Here is a 19,119-nt window from a genome sequence, read left to right on the forward strand (position 1 = left end):
TAGGGTTGAATTCCACCTCGTTACCACTTCTTGCTTCAGATGATGGCAGGGCAGGTTCAGGCGTTTTTGGTGTTGCTCCAGTCTTCTGTACGTGGTGCCTGTACGCCGAAAGTGTCCCGCAATTCTTCTGGCCACCGACAGCATCTCTTGCACGCCCCTGTCATTTTTTTAAAAATTCTGCACCACCAAATTCAAGGTATGTGCAAAACATGGGACGTGCTGGAATTTGCCCATATTTAATGCACACACAATATTGCTGGCGTTGTCCGATGCCACAAATCCACAGGAGAGTCCAATTGGGGTAAGCCATTCCGCGATGATCTTCCTCAGTTGCCGTAAGAGGTTTTCAGCTGTGTGCGTATTCTGGAAAGCGGTGATACAAAGCGTAGCCTGCCTAGGAAAGAGTTGGCGTTTGCGAGATGCTGCTACTGGTGCCGCCGCTGCTGTTCTTGCGGCGGGAGTCCATACATCTACCCAGTGGGCTGTCACAGTCATATAGTCCTGACCCTGCCCTGCTCCACTTGTCCACATGTCCGTGGTTAAGTGGACACTGGGTACAACTGCATTTTTTAGGACACTGGTGAGTCTTTTTCTGACGTCCGTGTACATTCTCGGTATGGCCTGCCTAGAGAAGTGGAACCTAGATGGTATTTGGTAACGGGGGCACACTACCTCAAGAAATTGTCTAGTTCCCTGTGAACTAACGGCGGATACCGGACGCACGTCTAACACCAACATAGTTGTCAAGGCCTCAGTTATCCGCTTTGCAGCAGGATGACTGCTGTGATATTTTATCTTCCTCGCAAAGGACTGTTGGACAGTCAATTGCTTGGTGGAAGTAGTAAAAGTGGTCTTACGATTTCCCCTCTGGGATGACCATCGACTCCCAGCAGCAACAACAGCAGCGCCAGCAGCAGTAGGCGTTACACGCAAGGATGCATCGGAGGAATCCCAGGCAGGAGAGGAATCATCAGAATTGCCAGTGACATGGCCTGCAGGACTATTGGCATTCCTGGGGAAGGAGGAAATTGACACTGAGGGAGTTGGTGGGGTGGTTTGCGTGAGCTTGGTTACAAGAGGAAGGGATTTACTGGTCAGTGGACTGCTTCCGCTGTCGCCCAAAGTTTTTGAACTTGTCACTGACTTATTATGAATGCGCTGCAGGTGACGTATAAGGGAGGATGTTCCGAGGTGGTTAACGTCCTTACCCCTACTTATTACAGCTTGACAAAGGCAACACACGGCTTGACAAATGTTGTCCGCATTTCTGTTGAAATACTTCCACACCGAAGAGCTGATTTTTTTGGTATTTTCACCAGGCATGTCAACGGCCATATTCCTCCCACGGACAACAGGTGTCTCCCCGGGTGCCTGACAAACCACCTCACCATCAGAATCCTCCTTGTCAATTTCCTCCCCAGCGCCAGCAACACCCATATCCTCCTCATCCTGGTGTACTTCAACACTGACATCTTCAATCTGACTATTAGGAAGTGGACTGCGGGTGCTCCTTCCAGCACTTGCAGGGGGCGTGCAAATGGTGGAAGGCGCATGCTCTTCACGTCCAGTGTTGGGAAGGTCAGGCATCGCAACCGACACAATTGGACTCTCCTTGTGGATTTGGGATTTCGAAGAACGCACAGTTCTTTGCGGTGCTTTTGCCAGCTTGAGTCTTTTCATTTTTCTAGCGAGAGGCTGAGTGCTTCCATCCTCATGTGAAGCTGAACCACTAGCCATGAACATAGGCCAGGGCCTCAGCCGTTCCTTGCCACTCCGTGTGGTAAATGGCATATTGGCAAGTTTACGCTTCTCCTCCGACAATTTTATTTTAGATTTTGGAGTCCTTTTTTTACTGATATTTGGTGTTTTGGATTTTACATGCTCTGTACTATGACATTGGGCATCGGCCTTGGCAGACGACGTTGCTGGCATTTCATCGTCTCGGCCATGACTAGTGGCAGCAGCTTCAGCACGAGGTGGAAGTGGATCTTGATCTTTCCCTAATTTTGGAACCTCAACATTTTTGTTCTCCATATTTTAATAGGCACAACTAAAAGGCACCTCAGGTAAACAATGGAGATGGATGGATACTAGTATACTTATGGATGGACGAGCGACTGCCGACACAGAGGTAGCTACAGCCGTGGACTACCGTACTGTTTCTGCTGCTAATATAGACTGGATGATAATGAGATGAAATTAATATATATATATATAATATCACTAGTACTGCAGCCGGACAGGTATATATATTTATTATGTAATGACTGATGACGGACCTGCTGGACACTGTCAGCTCAGCAGCACCGCAGACTGCTACAGTAAGCTACTATAGTAGTATGTATCAAGAAGAAAGAAAAAAAAAAACCACGGGTAGGTGGTATACAATTATGGATGGACGAGCGACTGCCGACACAGAGGTAGCTACAGCGTGGACTACCGTACTGTGTCTGCTGCTAATATAGACTGGATGATAATGAGATGAAATTAATATATATATATATATATATATATAATATCACTAGTACTGCAGCCGGACAGGTATATATATTTATTATGTAATGACTGATGACGGACCTGCTGGACACTGTCAGCTCAGCAGCACCGCAGACTGCTACAGTAAGCTACTATAGTAGTATGTATCAAGAAGAAAGAAAAAAAAAAAACCACGGGTAGGTGGTATACAATTATGGATGGACGAGCGACTGCCGACACAGAGGTAGCTACAGCCGTGGACTACCGTACTGTGTCTGCTGCTAATATAGACTGGATGATAATGAGATGAAATTAATATATATATATATATATATATAATATCACTAGTACTGCAGCCGGACAGGTATATATATTTATTATGTAATGACTGATGACGGACCTGCTGGACACTGTCAGCTCAGCAGCACCGCAGACTGCTACAGTAAGCTACTATAGTAGTATGTATCAAGAAGAAAGAAAAAAAAAAAAAAACACGGGTAGGTGGTATACAATTATGGATGGACGAGCGACTGCCGACACAGAGGTAGCTACAGCCGTGGACTACCGTACTTTGTCTGCTGCTAATATAGACTGGATGATAATGAGATGAAATTAATATATATATATATATATAATATCACTAGTACTGCAGCCTAACAGGTATATATATTTATTATGTAATGACTGATGACGGACCTGCTGGACACTGTCAGCTCAGCAGCACCGCAGACTTCTACAGTAAGCTACTATAGTAGTATGTATCAAGAAGAAAGAAGAAAAAAAACCACGGGTAGGTGGTATACAATTATGGATGGACGAGCGACTGCCAACACAGAGGTAGCTACAGCCGTGGACTACCATACTGTGTCTGCTGCTAATATAGACTGGATGATAATGAGATTAAATTAATATATATATAATATCACTAGTACTGCAGCCGGACAGGTATATATATTTATTATGTAATGACTGATGACGGACCTGCTGGACACTGTCAGCTCAGCAGCACCGCAGACTGCTACAGTAAGCTACTATAGTAGTATGTATCAAGAAGAAAGAAAGAAAAAAAAACCACGGGTAGGTGGTATACAATTATGGATGGACGAGCGACTGCCGACACAGAGGTAGCTACAGCCGTGGACTACCGTACTGTGTCTGCTGCTAATATAGACTGGATGATAATGAGATGAAATTAATATATATATATATAATATCACTAGTACTGCAGCCGGACAGGTATATATATTTATTATGTAATGACTGATGACGGACCTGCTGGACACTGTCAGCTCAGCAGCACCGCAGACTGCTACAGTAAGCTACTATAGTAGTATGTATCAAGAAGAAAAAAAAAAACCACGGGTAGGTGGTATACAATTATGGATGGACGAGCGACTGCCGACACAGAGGTAGCTACAGCCGTGGACTACCGTACTGTGTCTGCTGCTAATATAGACTGGATGATAATGAGATGAAATTAATATATATATATATATATATAATATCACTAGTACTGCAGCCGGACAGGTATATATATTTATTATGTAATGACTGATGACGGACCTGCTGGACACTGTCAGCTCAGCAGCACCGCAGACTGCTACAGTAAGCTACTATAGTAGTATGTATCAAGAAGAAAGAAAAAAAAAAACACGGGTAGGTGGTATACAATTATATATATATTATATACAATTATATATATATATGTATATTAAAATGGTGGTGATTAATTAAACTGGTGGTCAGGTCACTGGTCACACTATCAGCAACTTGCAAGTAGTACTCCTAAGCAGACAATCACAATATATACTGGTGGTCAGTGTGGTCACAATGGCAGTGTGGCACTCTGGCAGCAAAAGTGTGCACTGTACGTTAAAATATGTACTCCTGCTCTCAGACTCTAACTGCTCCCCACTGTCTCCCCCACAAGTCAGATATACAGTCACACTATCACTTCAGCAAGTAGTAGTACTCCTAATGCTCCCCAAAATTACTAAAGTAAATACTGTGTCTCTCTCTACTCTAGTCTCACTCTCTTCTCTATAAACGGAGAGGACGCCAGCCACGTCCTATCCCTATCAATCTCAATGCACGTGTGAAAATGGCGGTGACGCGCGGCTCCTTATATAGAATCCGAGTCTCGCGATAGAATCCGAGCCTCGCAAGAATCCGACAGCGGGATGATGACGTTCGGGCGCGCTCGGGTTAACCGAGCAAGGCGGGAAGATCCGAGTCGCTCGGCCCCGTGTAAAAAAACCTGAAGTTCGGGCGGGTTCGGATTCCGAGGAACCGAACCCGCTCATCTCTAATTTAAATGTCAGTGCACAAATCTGCTCACTGTAGTCAACAGATAATTCAGTTAATTGTGAAAATAAGCAGTGCGGTTTTATGCAGATGTCCCCCGAGTAAACCAGTCCTACCTGTAGCACTGTGGCAACCTGTATTAGAATCTGGTGGTTTTGACGCTGCTGCCGCTGGGCTGTGATGATGCTTCAAAATGACCTCTCTAGTTCTCTTACTGCTGTGACTGTGTACTCCACACCTGGAGCTTTTATATAAAAAATGTTCCAGAATCCATTGATCCATCCAGTTGGAACTTTTTATAGTGCACTTCTTCCAATATCTATGGGCCTAATTCAGACCTAATCGCAGCAGCACAATTGTTCTATAATGGGCAAAACCATGTGTACTGCAGGTGGGGCAGATATAACATGTGCAGAGAGAGTTAGATTTGGGTGGGTTATATTGTTTCTGTTAAAGATGTGCGGTGGAAACTTCGTGTATTGAGTTTTGGTTTTGGATCGGGATCCTCGCTTGTGTTTTGGATCTGGATTGGTTTTGCCAAAACCACCCTTTCGGGTTTTGTCTTTGGATCTGGATGATTTAAAAAAAAAAAAAAAACATCTAAAATCAGAGAATTTGGTGGTAATTTTGATCCTACGGTATTATTAACCTCATTAACATTAATTTTCACTCATTTCCAGTCAATTCTGAACACCTCACAATATTGTTTTTAGGCCAAATGGTTGCACCAAGGTCGCTGGATGGCTAAGCTAAGCAATACAAGTGGGCAGCACAAACACCTGGCCCAACTAGGAGTGGCACTGCAATGGCAGACAGGATAACACTTTTAAAAATGAAGCCCAAAAGAGCACACAGGGCCGGATTAACAATGGGGCGGATGGAGCTGCAGCTCCAGGCCCACACTTCAAATAGGCCCACAGCATCTCTGCTGCTTTATGCTGCTGTAGACAGGAAAAAAAAAATTTCCTTCTACTGCAGCATTCTAACATCACGCAGCCCGCCCCCTCCTACCTACCAATCGCCACCAAGTTTATTTAAATGCTACCAAAGGAATACAGGTTTTCAATACAATGGCGGCACAGTGAAAGGCTTTCCAAGCCCTCACTGCACCGCGTTCTTACAGAGACCCGGCGCCTCCTCCACGTCGGAACGTCACGACGCGTGACGTCACAAAGGCACCGCCCCGCCGCCGCCGCACCCAGTCTCCAGTCCAGCTACGCAGCGCACATGCAGAGCGCTCACACTGTGACTGGCCATGACTACCTGACTGGAAGCCCCTGGCCATGATGGAAGCCTTGGCTGCCTGCAGTTCTGTGCTGCATTAGTGTCTGTCTGACGCCGTCGATCCTCACGGTGAGATGGCAGATGTTTCATGGGCAGCCTGTAATTTTACTGTACAATGTGCGTATGTATATATATATATATATATATGTATGTATATATATATATATCTATCTATCTTGTGCAGAATAAATATATATATATATATATTATATGTGTGGGGAAAAAAAATATATTATATGTGTGAAAAAAATATAATATATATATATATATATATACATATATATATGTATATATAAACATACCTATATAAAAAACTCTCTATACCTATATATATATATATATATATATATATATATATATAGTATCTATATGGTCATACTGTATTTTATATATATATATATATATATATATATATATATATATATAAACAACGGTGGCGGCGGCACTCGAACAGTAATGCAGACAGAATGCAGGTAATAAGCAACTTACCTTATTACCTGCATTCTCTCTGCATTAATGTTCGAGTGCCGCCGCTACCGTTGTTTATATTGGACCTAGGAGGGCACCGGCAAAGTTATGGTATTATTGGGAGTGCTGCCATTAGCATCTTTATATATATATATATATAATTATATATATATTACTGCGACTCGGCGCTCAATTCCTCTATGGTGAATGCCCGAGTGCCCGCCCAACCTTGCGGTATTTGTATACAGGATAATTGGCGGCACTCACATGGGACTTTACATTAATAACGAATAAACAGCAGCCTGTCTCTATTCGTTGTTAATGTAAAGTCCTGTGTGAGTGCCGCCAATTATCCTCTCTCTATATATATATCTCCACAACAGTTGCACTCAAGGGCTAAAGTCCACAGTACACTAGGCAGTGTTATGCTATCTTTTCAAAGCAATAGGGATACAGAGTAAAACTCCACCTGTCGCTTCCGCATCCCCTCCTCTGGACCTGTCACTACCCCATCTCATCCTCCTTCCCCCGACCTGTTACTACCCCACCTCCTTCTCCTCCAGACCTGACGCTTCCCCCATCTCCTCCTCTGGACCTGTCGCTTCTATATCTTCTCCACCCCACCTGTCGCTTCCCCATCTCCTCCTCTGGACTTGTCGCTTTAATATCTCCTCCCCACCTGTCGCTTTCCCATCTCCTGCTCCTCCCGACCTGTCACTACCCCATCTCCTCCACCTCCTCCTGACCTCTCGCTTCCCCATCTCCTCCTCCTCCCCACCTGATACTTCATCATCTCCCTCTCCTTCCGACCTCTCGCTATCCAATTTCCCCCTCTTCCCGACCTGTCGCTACCTTATCTCCTCTCGCTTCACCATAATTTCCTCCAAACTTTATTTTACGCTCATACTAACAATACTATCAAATCTAACACACTCAGCAAACCCCCCCCCCCAACACACACTGACAGCTCAGTCAGCCAAACACCTCCACTGCTCTGACAGCACATATACAGTATATGCAAGCACCTTCCTTACTGCCCTCCCCCCTGACGCTGACAACCCATCCACACACACACACACACACACACACACACACACACACACACACACACACACACACACACACACACCCTCTCTGACAGCACACTTACAGAAATCCTCACTTAGGGGACTGTGGATTCAGCAGGTGGCTAACACTGTCTCCCAGCGCAGTCATCCCTGGGACCGCTGTTCCTGTATTTGAGGGGCTCAGTCAGGGAGGCGGGATGCAGCGCACCAGTGTTTGTAACCACTCCCAACGCTGAGGTGCGCTGTGCTGCTGGGGGCTCCTCTTCTCCGTTCTCACGCTCCCAGAATGCCTTGCACATTCCGGCTTGGGATGCTGGGTGGGAACGGCAGCGCAGCACTGCTGTTCAAAAACCTGGCTGGCAACGAGGGAAGTGACAGCGCCTACAGGGTAAATGCTATTACCCTGCTTGCCCGCTTCTTGTGTGTGCCAGCGGATGCGCCCTCAGTGCAGATGCGCTGTGTGCAACACACCGCTGGCTCACACCTAGTTACGGCCCTGCGTTGCTAGAAGGATGGGATGATGACCCATTTATTTATCTCATTAGTCCTAGTGCTGCTAGTGCCGCTTGCTGACTATATATCTTGCATACTCGTTCTTAAGATGGCACTGGGCAGTTAGGGGACCCTATCGCTGTCCCAGAGCCTAGAGCACATGCTCAGATCTCTGGAAAAATGGTGTGGCAGCCATTTTCCCAGTGATTTTCCTACTGTGCATGCGTGAAACACCTTCCACGGGACTCTGGAGGGCAAGTATTAAAAATAATGAGTGCAGGGTGTGCTATGTGGCCCCTCCTGGACACCCTCACAACATCAACCACATCCACCAAATCACTAGTCACACCCCACATAATTTTTCCCCTACAGTGGCATAAAATAGGCCCTTTATAAATTTCAGCTCCAGGCCCATGTGGACCTTAATCTGGCACTGAGAGCACATAATGCAAAGAAGAAAAAGAGGTGCAATGAGGTAGCGGGATGACTAAGCTAAGCGACCCAGCTGGGCAGCACAAACACCTGGCCCATCTAGGAGTGGCACTGCAGTGGCAGACAGGATGGCACTTTTAAAAACCAGCCCCCAAAAAGCACATCATGCAAAAAAGAAAAAGAGGTGCTATAAGGTAGCTGGATGGCTAAGATTAGTGACACATGTGTGCGGCACAAACACCTGGCCCATCTAGGAGTGGCACTGCAGTGTTAGACAGGATGGCACTTTTAAAAACTAGACCCTAAACAGCACATGATGCAAAGAAAAAAAGAGGTGCACCGAGGTACCTGGATGACAAAGCTAAGCGACAGAAGTGTGCGGCACAAACACCTGGCCCATCTAGGAATGGCACGCAGTGGCTGAATGTCGAAAGTGGGACACAATTTTTTGGGCCACCGACAGCATCTCCTGCATGCCCCTGTCATTTTTCAAAAAAATTTGCACCACCAAATTAATCGTATGTGCAAAACATGGGACGTGCTGGAATTTGCCCAGATGTAATGCACACCCAATATTGGTGGCGTTGTCCAATATCACAAATCCCCAGGAGAGACTAAGTGCGGTAAGCCATTGTGCAATGATGTCCCTCAGTTTTCGTAAGAGGTTGTCAGTGGTGTGCCTTTTACGGAAACCAGTGATACACAGTGTAGCCTGCCTAGCAACGAGCTGGCGTTTGTAAGATGCTACTACTGGTGCCGCTGCTGTTGTTGCTGCGGGAGGCAATACATCTACCCAGTGGACTGTCACAGTCATGTAGTCCTTAGTTTGCCCTGCTCCACTTGTCCACATGTTCATGGTTAAGTAGACACTGGGTACGACCGCATGAACCTGTACAGTCTGGGAATTGCTGTCGTAGTGAAGTGGAATCTAGATGGGATTTTGTACTGGGGACACACTACCTCCCATCTATTGTCTAAATCCCACTGCACTAATGGCGGATACCTAACGCACATCTCACACCAACATAGCTGTCAAGGCCTTAGTTATCCACTTTGCAACAGGATGACTGCTGTCATATTTCATTTTCCTCGCAAAGGACTGTTTGACAGTCATTTGCTTAGTTGAAGTAGTACAAGTGGTCTTCTGACTTCCCCTCTGGGATGGCGATCGACTCCCAGCAGCAACAACAGCAGCAGCAGCGGCAGCAGCAGCAGCAGCAGCAGCAGTAGGACGAAGTGATTCTTGATCTTTCCCTATTTTATCCTCTAAATTTTGGTTCTCTATTATTTTCTGGAGTTATGTAACAATATAAGGCACAGGAAAGCGTACCCCTACACCACACAGGGCAAACACTGTAAAAATTATTTGGATAAAATATTAATAACCCCTTTATTTGGAGTAAATAATATACAGCACAGGACAGCACCACTGGACTTATACAGCAGTACCACTGGACTTATGTGGAAGCACCACTGGACTTATACGACAGCACCACTGGACTGGACTTATACGGCAGCACCACTGGACTTATATGGAAGTACTCCTGGACTTATAACGGCAGCACCACTGGACTGGATTTATATGGCAGCACCACTGAACTGGACTTATATGGCAGTACCCCATGACTTATGCGGCAGTACCCCTGGACTTATATGGCAGCATCACTGGACTGGACTTATACGGCAGCACCACTGGACTTATACGGCAGCACCTCTGGACTGGACTTATATCGCAGCACCACTGGACTTATACGGCAGTACCCCTGGAATTATACGGCAGCACCACTAGACTTATACGGCAGCACCACTGGAGTGGACTTATACAGCAGCACCACTGGACTGGACTTATACAGCAGCATCACTGGACTGGACTTATACGGAAGCACCACTGGACTGGACTTATACGGCAGCACCACTGGACTTACAGTATACAGCAGTACCCCTGGACTTATACGGCAGCACCACTGGACTGACTTATACAGCAGCACTGGAGTTATGGCAGCACAGGACACTACCACTGGACTTATGGCAGCACAGGACACCACCACTGGACTGATACAGCACAAGACAGCACCACTGGACTGGACTTATACAGCAGCATGGGAGTTATGGCAGCACAGGAAACCACCACTAGACTTATGGCAGCACAGGACACTACCATTGAACTGATGCAGCACAAGACAGCACCACTGGACTGGACTTATACAGCAGCACTGGACTTATGGCAGCACAGGACACCACCACTAGACTGATATAGCATAAGACACCACCACTGAACTGATGCAACACAAGACAACACTGGAATAATACAAAAGAGCAGGTCGCCACCCCACACGCCATGCCACTTTCCCGCACAGGCACTGAGGAGACAAGTCATCTATCTACACTCTCCAGGACTGGAGTGAAAATGGCAGCGACATGCGACTCCTTATATGGAATCCAAAACCTGCGAGAATCTGACTGTGGAATGATGACGTTTTGCCTCATTGTGGTTTCCGAGTCTGGTGGGAATACCTGAGCCTGACTCGGATATGGGCTCGGTACGTGATGTTCGGATGTTCGGGGGGTGGGGGGGGGTTGGTTCTCAGGAACTGAGCCCGCTTATCCCTAGTTTTTGTGCAGAATAAATACTGTCAGCTTTATTTTTACACTGCAATTTAGATTACGTTTGAACACACCCCACCCAGGTAGCAGTTGATTTACCGACACAATATCGATGGTCATAATCCTGACAGCTATTGACCAACAGTCAAAATACTGACAAGGTCAAAATACCATCATTCATTATGCTGACATGTTCAAAATGCCGACATAGTCAGAATACAAACGTTTGAAATGCTGACATGTCAAAATGACGACATGCATTTTTAAGAAATTTTTGCCCAAAAACAGACTTCTTCATACTTTACCATCCCATGTGGACCTGGAGGGGGAATATAATAGTGCTCCGAGCACAGCGAGTCATGCGAAGGAACACGGTACACTTAGACGGTGTACATGTCGACCTGTGTCAACATTGACACAAAACCCCCCAGAAATACTCATGTTGGTATTTTGACATGTCTGGTATTCTGACTATGTCAGCATTTTGACAGTAGGTCAATGGCTGTCGGGATTATGACCGTCTGTATTGTGTGCATCAGTAAATAATACTGAAACCCACCCCACCCAAATCTAACTCTCTCTGCACATGTTATATCTGCCTCACCTGCACTGCACATGGTTATGCCCATTAAAGAACAATTTTGCTGCTGCGATCAGGTCTGAATTAGGCCCTATGTCCAGAGAAACCACTGGAACACTTATTGATTTAGAGTATATAGCTCACAGAACAATGAGAGCTTGGCCACCAAGCTTTGTTCCACCTTTAGATGTGATTTTCAGTCAGGGTAGATACTCAGCAAATACCTTAACTTCCAACCCTTCTCCTTTTCCCCACAGGAATCTCTCATCTCAGCTACAGTATCACACCACCACTTACATTATTTATGATCAAAGACAAAAAGGTATGTTTGTCATGTGACATGGTGAAATTCCTTTCTGTGAACTTTAAATTGTCTGTTGCCCATTATTGGGCCTAATTCAGACCTGATTGCTGTTGTACAATTTCGCATAACGGGCGATTATCGATTGACTGTGCATGCATATGGATCGCAATGTGCACACGCAAGGTCAAACTGTGAAAGAATGGTGCAAAAATTTAGATTGCTAGGTGTACTCAAGTTGATTAACAGGAAGCTTATGTTTGTGGGTGGTAACTGGTTGTTTTCTGAGAGTGTCAGGAAAAATGCAGGCGTGTCCATTTTCCGGGGGGGGGGGGGGGGTTTGTGACGCCAGCTCCGACCCCGATCAAACTGTTTCTTTCGCACTGTAGGAGTAAGTCCTGGGCTACGCACAGACTGCACAGACTGGAAAAATCATTCTATGGTGAGTGAGATGCGAACGGATTTGCAGATGTCCGCTGTCTGGCGAAGTTTTCACACGGCGTACGCATGCATTCGCACACTTGCACAGGGTGGGTTTTCACTTTCTCTAGGCGGCGGTATACCTGATCGCAGCCCTCTGCAAAAACGGAGAGAAGCGATCAGGTCTGAATTTGGCCCATTGTTTTACTCTGCTATGCAATGTTTTCAAAGGAGTGGGAATATTTCCATTTCCATTTCCAGTACAATAAGTAGACAACTAACTAGCATTCCAAAAACTTTCACTCAAAGTACCCTTTTATGTTTTATGAAAAGCAGGCGTTGCATATTTAGAATTGAAGTCAGTTTCTTAAAAAAAGAGGATGGAAAGAATGTCCGTAACACAAAGTGTTAAAATTGATATTATGAATTCTAGTGAGGTCTTACTGGATTTTAATGTTCACCCAAGCAAAAAGTAATCCCTTAATCCTTTTTATAATAACTTAAACAACTATGGATTTACGATCTGTACACAAACATACACAAATGTTTTTGAATTTTACAACTTATTTTTTTTGCCATAGAATGACATTAAGTTCTGTGCCTAATAAGTTTATTAGGTTTTTCATGTGCACTTTACCAAGGGCCCCCACTTGTCTCACCTGATTTATTGCATGACCGTATGCATGGCAATCATTATTGAAAGGAAAACATACTTCCATCTAATACAAGCCATTTATTTAGGTACTGTTTTTTGGGTGGTTAATGATTTGCTTGCATAAATACATGTCTTAAGCAAGTGTAACATCTGTGTATGTGTCACAAAATAGTTTTCATAGAACAAGCATGTCCATATCTGACTCAGATCGTTCAGTACCAGTGTGCATTTTCATTCAACAAAAATCAATAACCAAGCACCTTTGGTTTACCGTTCAGTGTAAATATTGAGCCCTACGTGACTTATGTTGGATTTCAGAGGACAAATTAATCCAACATATTTCTTCTCTAAATAGATTTCTTCGTCATGGTGTGATGGATATTTACTTGTAACAAAACTGTAAGTGCTCTCGATCAGCAGATGTGATTTTTGCAGTCCAGCTATTATTTCTGCACTTGAAAATCTCATTTAAAGCTCAACATGGCACCAGGTTATACATCTGGAGGAAACCCAGCTGAGGGGTCAAAACCTGTATAACTTTGAGATCAAAGCCTTAACAAGAATGAGGATAGATTGCTCTTTATATGTATGTTTTGTCCAGAGGTATAAGAGCCCTCCCAAATAGATTTCTTATCAACTAAATGTCTGAATTGATAATCAAATTTGTCCATATTTTACACTGATGAAAGCCGGGTTGTAAACACCATTTAAATATACTTGGATATAGATTTTTTTTAGCTAATAAAAAACAAAAAAAATACATATTTACACATAAATGTTCTAGCAGTGGTGGATACAGACAGGGGCGATCAGAGCGACAGCCCCTCCTACCCCCATAAACACACATTCTCAGCCACCGTGCCATTTACTGAATCTGCATTACTTGCTGATCTCACTACTGTGGTGTGGGACAAGAGAGACGATTCAGCCAATCAGATGACATCTGTGGGTCACATACCAATGAGAAGCCTGCATATCTCACTGTACTTCTTTGTTGTTGGCCAACAGCAGCCTGCATGCGCGATGTGTGGTGGGACCTTAGCATCTGCCATGCCACCACATTTTGAATAACCCGCTGTCTGTGCCAGTGCACTGAGTGCAGTAAGTTAGCAGTGGTGGCCGTGTCGCTGTCACCGCTGGGAAGCAGCAGCAGCAGCACCAAGCTGCCGTTATACCAGCACCCGCACTATGGTGGAGGGTCCAAGCTGCACACTGAATGGGGAGAAAATCCGAGCCCAGGTTTCCCAGGGTCATTGTGTGGTGGAGCTGCGGGGCAGTGCGGTCAGCAGCAACTGCTAGGTAATGATAATGTCGATTATCTTACAGGAAAGAAAGCTATACCTTATACACACTTAGAATACACTTTACCATGGAGCCGCTGCGGCCGCTAAACTTAGTACACACGCTACGTACTTTATACACTGTTTGCGTACGGAGTCCTGTATCACTGTATGGACTTAGCGTACAAACGCCGCGCTGGGGGTACAAAGTACACACAGCGCGCACACACCCAGAGATACACTTTAAACCTTCACAGTAATGCAATGCAATGATAATACACTTTAAACCTTAGCAGGGCAATGAAGAAACGACACCAATTGTGATTTAACAGCTGGGTTCCGACACCACAGTGGATTATTGCTGAAAGGGGGTTACAATATAAATAATACAATACAAATATAACAGAGTAAATGGCTACATTCAATGGTACATACTTGAGTAGATTGCTTGCGCTTCCCGGCCCGGTCCTCGGTCATCAAATAGATAACTTTGTGAGTCTTGTGATTTTCCAGGCCAGAAGCAGGCTCTCTTTATACACTTCTTCCAAAAGCAATACAATAGATACTGTAATCCCTTTGTCCATTGGACACAGGAATGCACTTTTTCAGTACAGGAGAGGTCATAGGTCGGTTTGAATACGTAGGCGATGTCTTTCCCAACTGCTCTTGTGGGTGGTCTCCTCTGGATTCCCGCCACATACATAATGTACAGTAAATACAGTTTATATCTATATTCTGCTTCTGCACATAACTATCCGCAGGAACATGAGACCTTCTTAAAACCAACACCGGAATGTTACCCTTAAAATACCCTACAGCTGGATACCAAACACCACCTTCTGACCTTGTTCTGTCCCCTCCTATTCTGTAAAGGCAAATCCCTTTGTTCTGAAACCATTTAAACTGTTGTTTATTTCATATGTGGTGCAGGGGGACTATGCGTACATTGTGCACTATTTGGATTAAATATGTAATGTGTTTTGATAGCTCTCCATGCGTTCACAAACTGTACCGTAAATACCCATACCACGCGCTGATGCGCAGGACCGCAGGAGCGACCATACGCAAATTGCGGATATGTGCACGCACGGCAGAACAAGTACACGCGCATAGGCCATCTGTGTGTGGTTTGTACGTGATGTGTGTACTGCAATATTTTTCGACTTTGACAGTAACTATGCCTAATGCCAGTCTCTGGTTTGTCAGTAGAGCCCCCACCCATTGGTTCCTTTATTACCTGTTTTTATAGTAGCTCCTCCATCACTAGGAGCTGTACACAGATTATATTAAAATAAATAAAAGCGACAAAAAAGCAGTTACAATGTGCTACAGCACAAGCACAGCCTAACATCACAGTCTTATGCAACACTGCAGCATACATCAGTGGAGGCCAGTCACCTCTGACAGCCCCTGGGAGTGTTTCTCTGCTTCCTGTTCCAGGCACCACTAGCACGGGCACTCCACCAGTAATCTGTGTTCCAAGCTTTCTAGAATGGAGCGTTATTTTGGGTGTAGACATGCAAAGGAGGTGCCCTCCATCCCCCTGCAGTCAGTGCTGTGTATACCCGCTCTCGGTATGCAGCAGCTCAGCCGCCACATTACTGTTATCACTGTAGCCCCCCATTCACAGAGAAGCCCATTACAGTGAATCACCCACCCCACACTACAGATGGTACTGTGCAACTCGCACTCCCTCCCCCATCACCATTCTCTCATCTTTGTGTTATTGCTATCTTCTCTATGCATTTTCTCCGTTATTCTCAACTTTTGTAATTTTCACATAACCTATCCTCTTTGTATTATCCCATCAGCCTCTCCTAACTATATTATCCCTATCAGCCTCTATCATTTGTATTTCCTACATCAAGCCTTTATTCTTTCTTTCTTATTTATCCATCAGAATCTCCACTCTGTATTGTCCCTTTCAGCTTCTGTGTTGTATTTATCAGCCTCTCCTCTGTGTTGTCCATATCAGCCTTTCCTCCATGTTGTCCATATCAGCCTCTCCTCCATGTTGTCCATATCAGCCTCTCCTCCATGTTGTCCATATCAGCCTCTCCTCCATGTTGTCCATATTACCCTCTCGTCTTTGTTGTCCATATCAGAATCTCCTCTTTACATTTTCCCTATCAGTATCTCCACTTTGTATTGTCACTATCAGCCTCTTCACCATTGCCCGCTCCTCATTATATTGTCCCCAGAGTCTCACTTTTCAGAGTGCATCCATCAACCCCACATATTTGTATTGTCCCATCATTCTCTCATTCCTATATATTTCCTTTCTGTATTGTAGTTCTCAACGTATTTGTAGCATCGACACTGAACCCTTATTATTATATTATCCTCATTTCCCACTTTCTTTCTTAAGTATTATACCTATCAACCTGTCTGTAATGTTTCTGTAATCTGGAATGTATCATACATATGTCTCCTTTTATATCTTGGCCCATGATGCATTCTATTGCGGGCCATGTGCCTGATGTATCATTTTGTACCTCGCACACTCGCAAATAACAAACTGAGAAATCCAGCTGTGCTAGCGGGAAGCAATGCTACTGCTACCTGGCACAGAGAGAGGGGGACCCGGCAGAGATGCTGTAGCAGGGTAGCGGGAAGATCCCGCTCCCCATAGTTTAGCTGCTGTGTAGTCGGTGCAGTAGTGGGCCACCATTGCTTTCAATGGGGGCTATGGATGCAGCAGGAGGCCATGCTGTGCGGCAACTCCAGGACACATCTGTATTAGTAATCTGCTTTCTGTGCCTCTATCCTCCTTCTAGACCTTCAATGCGAAAACAAATCTAAAAACACTGTAGGGAACTATCAATAAAATCAAATAAAGACCAGAGACCGGTTTACACAAATATCAGCCCAACTTCCCACTGTCTGCCTTCCACAGTGAATTTGAAGATACAGTATATAATAATAATAATAATAATCTATAGAGTTTGTGAAATATGCCGCTGGTAATAAGCATGGTTGTTGAATGACAAGTATCCTATGACACATTATGGGAGGGGCAGGGCTTGAAATGGGAGGAGTAATGCATAGAGAGGGGAAAAGTCAGGATTTATTCTTAACCATCCCCCCTAAAAGAAATGTCTAGATCCGCCCTTGTGCTCTAGGAACACATTCTATTGGTACATCACAAAATTGATTATCCATAGCAACTAAAATATGTTATTCGGCAGATATAATTTCTCTTATATTGTTACCTATACTGTATATTAATTGCCAATGCCATGTCATTAGATAAACATGCGCAGTTGGAGCAGGCCCCCTCTCCGCCACAGAATGCCTGTATGGAAAACAGGATACAGGATGCCTAATACTGATTCCCTTTATACACCCTTTTAAAATACCCACAGATACTGTAGGTTTGTTTTTATCTTCTGTTATGTATGCCTTTTTAATCGCCTAATGTCTTTGTGCTAAAATAAATTTTTTAGATGTTATTGAACAATTTGTATGTTTCTTTTCTATATGGATTTAAAGATGCCGCTGCAAAATATCAACTTCTTTTGATCACTACAAAGATAAGGGCTGACATCAGAAATTGTGGTGCCCGTGACTGACAAAATAGGCATGGCCCCCCCACCATGAATGATGGACAGGGTAAGCGCAAAAGTGGTTTTGAAGGGCACAGGGCAAAGGCTGTGGACACAGGGAAAAAGTGGGTGTTGGGGGATAAATGGTAGAATTAGGTGGGCCTGGGGGACAGATACAGACGCGGTCGCGGCAACCCATGTGCAAATGTGCCTAGATGAAGCCACGATAAGCGTGGCTACATCTGTAGTTATAAAATCAAGCAATCAATAAAAACAATTCACACAATTTAAAGCATAAATATCTCATAAAAAATTAAAAATTATTTTTTAACAATGTTGTTATACTTCAGTGTTTATAAATTAACATTTTTACAAAGTAACCACCTGTATAACTTACAGAGAGCTGTCTTACAAGGCTGTGCATCACCGCTCCAAACATATCCTGTTGGCGGTGTTGCCGCTTACAGCTGTAATCGGTAAGATACTCTCCCACTAGCGAGATCTGTCTTCTGCGGCTGTGCATCACTGCTCTGGACGCTTTCTGTTGCTGGTTCCTCCGTTTACAGCTGCAATCAGATACTCTCCCATCAGTTGAATAAATCACTTGACAAGTATGGGGCACTTCAGAGCTTAATATTGCTGTCACTGCTCAGTCCCAACAGGTGAAGATGGATGATAGGCAAGTCCTGCTTGAAGGTGTGTGTTTCAGCGTTTCATTTATAATAGGGGTGTGCGTCAGGCCATTTTTTGGCTTTTGTGTTTTGGTTTTGGATCTGGATCTCCTTCTTGTTTTGGATCTGTATTAGTTTTGCCAAAACCGCCCTTGCGGGTTTTGGTTTTTGGATCTGAATAGCTAATATCACACAATATGGCGTGTGTTTTTGTCCCTAAAGTATTATTAACCTCAATAACATTCATTTCCACTCATATCCAGTCTATTCTGAAAACCTCACAGCTCAAAATATTGTTTTTATCCAAGTTTAAGCCAAAAGGTGGCCCCGAGGTAACAAGATGACTAAGATAAATGACAGCAGTGGGCAGCAAACACGTGGCAGTTAACAATATATTTTTAAATGCTGTAATCATCTGTTAAAATCATTTTCAAATTAGGATCAAGTTCTTCTGTTCTTCAAACATATCTTTGACATGAAGAAGGTTCAGTAATCATCTGTTAATAATTATTTTCAAATTAGGATTAAGTTCTTCTGTTCC

Source organism: Pseudophryne corroboree, chromosome 2 (assembly GCF_028390025.1).
Source record: "Pseudophryne corroboree isolate aPseCor3 chromosome 2, aPseCor3.hap2, whole genome shotgun sequence".
NCBI lineage: Eukaryota > Metazoa > Chordata > Amphibia > Anura > Myobatrachidae > Pseudophryne > Pseudophryne corroboree.